This window comes from Rhinichthys klamathensis, unplaced genomic scaffold (assembly GCF_029890125.1).
Source record: "Rhinichthys klamathensis goyatoka isolate OS25496 unplaced genomic scaffold, OSU_Roscu_1.1 h1tg000069l_1, whole genome shotgun sequence".
In the NCBI taxonomy this organism is placed as follows: domain Eukaryota; kingdom Metazoa; phylum Chordata; class Actinopteri; order Cypriniformes; family Leuciscidae; genus Rhinichthys; species Rhinichthys klamathensis.
The window spans coordinates 1,152,618-1,158,085 of record NW_026606612.1 but is presented as its reverse complement, the minus strand read 5'-3'; positions in this window follow the sequence as shown (position 1 = coordinate 1,158,085).

Sequence of the window (5,468 nt, the reverse complement as noted above, 5' to 3'; positions counted from 1 at the left end):
ACTAACGTTCTGACAATTGCAACTGCGAGATGACGTTCTGACAATTTTTTTTATTTTTATGCTTGATATAAATATCCCCCATTTAGCATGTTATGATTTGTGGGATATCTATATATAGCATTAAAAAAATTAATTGTCAGAACGTCGTCTCGCAGTTGCTGAATGTCGCACAACAACGTTACAGCCCTCTACTTTGTTAGGCTACAATGTTGCAAGCACAGACAGCGTTGCCATCATAGATATCTATATAAAGGCTAGATGTCTCGTCCGCGCTGTTGGCCAATGGTGGTGGACGTCAGCACCTGGCGGCCATCTTGTCACAGGCTGCTCGCTCACTCGTAACATTGTGTTTATGGTGCATGTACTTTTTAAATAACCATAATTTGCTCAATTTTCTACCGATTTTCAAACGGGTTGGTTCGTTATAAACGTCAGAGAAGTAGTTATGACACTGAACACTTATGGATAATTATGTATTATTTATGTTAACATCCATTATATAGGCTAGTATTATACCCACATCATAACGTTAATAAGAAACCAAACCGTTTGTAAATCCGTCAAGATTTCAGCGAGATAAGAGGATTTGTGTTTATGCTGATCACTCACTTTACATCAGAGCCTGCCTGTGACAAGATGGCCGAACGGTGATGCCGGAAGTGACTCCGCCGTAAGACATTTAGCCTTTATATAGATATCTATGGTTGCCATAGTAGAATTGCAACGTGCTACAGACGTTGCCACAACGTGGCACAGTGTTTGCTGGGAGGTTACTTTTGATATGAAATGAATTCTCAGCTCTCAGATTCTTTCAATTTTATTTTATAATTTTTGTATTTTGTTTAAAAAAAAAAAAAAAAATCATTCACAAGCAAAAATTCTCTAACTCGCAGCCTACTTTTTCACATTTCTTAGTTGAAATCGATGCATTTCTCAAATCTTTTAGGTTGATAAAAAAAAAAAAAAGACAGATTCTTGAAATATTATGATGATTTTTTTGGTAATGCCGTTGTGGTGAATAATCATAGACAGTATAAGAAGTGGACAGAGCCATCTCATTGGAACTCAGTTGAGACAGTTGAAGCCCATTTTTAGCGATTTCTGAGCACTTCCGTTCCTGACGCGCAGACTCAAACCGACTCAAACTAAGCTTGATGACGTGAGCAACCTGTCTGACAGACGTTAATTTTTCTAGTAGCTGTGCGTGAAAATTGCCAACGTTAATCTTGCAGAGACGGGGAACTTGAGCAAAGAGTTCTTTGGTGTGAGTGAGCAGGAGTAGGCCTAAGTATTCCGTTGCTTTTATGGACTCATTATCTATGGGCTTCTACCTTGACGGGACGTCCCTCCGATTGCCTGTGAGCTTCTCCTCCTGTCTGTACGTTCATTTCTGTACAGCTCGACAGAGAATCGAGTGGTTATGACGCAATCGTTAGCCTATTTTTCTAAATCTGTTTATATGGGGCCATAATGTAACATAGAAGGTAATGGAGCGCTTTATACATTGTCGTGTTTCTTTAGAAATAAATAATGGACAAATGGAGTCTTTAAACGCCTCTGATGTAAAGTTATTCGCTGTCAAAGTGACGCCAAAATGAATGGGAGTCAATGGAAATGCTAACGCAAGTGAAGTTCTGCTACAACATGGCGTCACCCGGCCGGCTTCAACTTCCGGTCGATGGATTACCCCCATAGACATAATAAATACATAGACGCCCTATTGGCCGCTGGAGCGTACGTCAACGGCGCCGCCATGTTGGGGATGGCAACTTTCCCATACCTCTCATACCGGGCTTCTGAAGTGTTGCCGCTGACTCGGATGTCTGTAGTCTAGTGGTTAAACATGAGATATAATTCGTCTTGTGTATATCTAACGGGCGATCTTTGGTCTCAATCTATAAATGGTTCCCTGGCAAATCGTTTTGGCTGAGGGCAAAGTGAAGTTTCATAACTTTATATTTAGGCTATTTTAACATTGTATCCTGCTGTATGTTTGACTGAAGCTACTTCTGTTATAATGGCTATTACTGATCAATAAAACTGAAATTTAACAAAAAGAGTTAAATATTAAAGTCACTATTTAACTTATTTTTTATTGTGTATATTCTGTAATTGATATTTCTTATTCTATTGCTATTATTATAGTATTATTAATAAACTATGCTATTATCAATATTTTTATGATTGTCTTATTGTACTTATGATATTATATAATTATACTAATCATTACTATTTTATTTGCTGTATACTATTTTTTTTTTTATTGACTAAACTATTTACTATTACTTCTCACTTTATGTTATATTTACTATTTGCATTGCACTATAGTTGTACCATAACGTATTATTATAAAGGATCCATCAGTTATCTTTGTTATTGCTAAAATCTGGTCAATCACAGAAAATGCTTTTTCCACAATAAGAAAACTTAAATTATATCTCAGTATGGGGGTCTTCACCATTCTTATCCAAGAATAAAAAGCCAGATACATGACAAGCCTGAGCTTTGACCATTCTTTATTAAAAAAATTTTTTTTACAAGTCTAACTATCGAGATTTTAAATAACTAGAGATGGAACTTTTTGTACACCACATACAAACCACTGAAATCGGTTGATAAATGTAAAAACAGTTTGTTTTTATCCAGAAAAAACGCAGCTCCCCCGTTTACTTACATTTGATAACAGTGCAGTCTTGCCCTCAGCAAAATGGCGGACCCGTTGACGTATCGCAGCAACGTTCCAAAGCGGCCAATAGGGCGTCTATGTATTTATTATGTCTATGATTACCCCCTTGTAAATAATCCGGTTAGCGATATTTTTTTTCACAGGATGGTAGAGGAAGACTCATGAATATTCATTAGGAAACTCATCCCTGATTGGACTGATGACCTACCCCCTAACCCCACCCCTAAACCTACCCGTCACTGGGGGTCTGATGACCTACCCCTAACCCCGCCCCTAAACCTACCCGTCACTGGGGTTAAGACCAATCAGGGATGAGTTCCCTAATGAATATTCATGAGTCTTCCCCTACCATCCTGTGAAAAAAAATATCGCATCCGGTTACTCCAAGGGGGTAATCCATCGACCGGAAGTTGAAGCCGGCCGGGTGCCGCCATGTTGTAGCAGAACTTCACTTGCGTTAGCATTTCCATTGACTCCCATTCATTTTAGCGTCACTTTGACAGCGAATAACTTTACATCTGAGGCGTTTAAAGACTCCATTTCTCCATTATTTATTTCTAGAGAAACACGACAATGTATAAAGGGCTCCATTACCTTCTATGTTACATTATGGCCCCATAGAAACAGTTTTAGTAAAAATAGGCTAACGATTGCGTCATAACCACTCGACTCTCTGTCGCGCTGTACAGAAATTACCGTACAGACAGGAGGAGAAGCTCGCAGGCAATCGGGGGGACGTCCCGTCAAGGGAGAAGCCCATAGATAATAGGCTTGTTCGACTTCATGCAGCTCTGCGCAGACCGATCGGCGGCAGACTTAAAGCAGTGCATGCCGGTTAGAAATTTTGTCCGACTTGATACAGCGCCGACGCCACGTGACTGTGACGTATGCCATCAAAGTACCGCGAGAGCGATTCGAGAGTAGCCGGAGAACTCAGCCAGCGCAGCTTCTGAAGAGCGGCTGCTCGAGCTCTGATGACGACACAGCTGTTCCACGATTGGCCGGATTCACCGCATGACAACGATCACGTGCGTTTCGTGTTTATTCGGTTTATTCTCACACCTTTCGTTCCACTAAAGCTCACAAATCAGTTTTTTTTTATAACAGTAAACACTCTTCATGTAGTCGCGATGTATTGTGTTATGTTTATCAAAATAAAACTGATTAAAAAACGTTGATTCCACTTCATTGATAGTAGCTGTAGGCTTATGTTGAACTTTATTCTTGTTCAAACAAACGCTGTATGAAGCAGTACATAAAGTATTGAATGAAAATGGCTCTGAAACATCTGTGTATTTGGCAAATATTGCATTTATTTCACTTCAGCTGTGCTAAAGTATACAAACACCAACATAGAAGGTAATGGAGCCTTTTATACATTGTCGTGTTTCTTTAGAAATAAATAATGGACAAATGGAGTCTTTAAACGCCTCAGATGTAAAGTTATTCGCTGTCAAAGTGACGCCAAAATGAATGGGAGTCAATGGAAATGCTAACGAAAGTGAAGTTCTGCTACAACATGGCGGCACCCGGCCGGCTTCAACTTCCGGTCGATGGATTACCCCCTTGGTAGGACCCCATTAGTATGCCAGTAGTATGCCTGATCTGAATCTGTTCTCGCGATAACTTGTAGCTAACGTGAGCTGTTTTAGTGTTATTATGTGGTAGCTTTATGTAGAATGCTAACTCCCGTTGGATAACAAGGTAAGATTAAATTAAATTGCATATTGTATATGTAAATTGTGTATATTCTATATCTAATATTTAAAATCTCAAGTTGCGTCAATAGCAGAGGAGAAAGACCGCGAAATTTAAAAATACTACTGTTATCGTGTATGAAATGTAGTTTTAAGAGTTTTTCAGTCGACAATGTAGTTGTTTCAATCTCAAATATGTTGTTTGTTTATACAGATAGCGCCTATTTAAAATTATGATCTGACGTTTTCGGAGATGTGAGATCCAAGGGATCACCGGACGCTCAGCGCTCAAGTACCCCGCCTGGACCAGCCCACCTCGGCTAGTCCAACCATTCCTTCTTTCCTAGGAGACTCTTGTAGATAAAAACATATTGCAGCATCAAGCAATATCTAATTAATCATATCACAGTTAAATTTTCCAAGTTTTGATTTTAGATTGAGAGAAAAATCTGATTAATCATCTGTCCACTGTAGTGGAGCTCATGCATTAATGGCTATATTTCAGCTACAGTTCATACTTATACTGTGAATATTGTTTTTGAAAATACTTAATCTGCAGTGACATTTATGTAAATAAATGTATTTGTATTATTAGAATGTAACGTGGGAACAGAGAACATTACTCACTGCTCCTAACTAAAGAACTTTTGTAGCTTTAAAAAGGATTCATTTATATCTAATTTATATATTATGCAGTGCAAAGTGTTGTACGCTTTATTCAGTTTCTTTTTATTTCCCATATTTATCAAGACATCAGTAGCCTTATTAGTATCAGTGATACTGGCCTTCATGTATATTAAAAAAATATGTCATTAGACAAGTAGTTAAAATATAATGTCTCTATTTAGTTATTTTATGTTTTTCTACATTAATCTGGAGATGATAAATGATAAAAATATAGTAAAAATGTATAGAGACTCGCTCACTTAATAATGTTCAGTTGTAGGCCATTAATAAGTGGTTTGTTAATGATGAACTAATCATTTACAAAACATGCATAAATGATTAACAAGTGATTTACTAACATTTTATGTATGTTTTTTGTAATTTCCATTACACGTGATTAGTAAATGATTACCTAATTA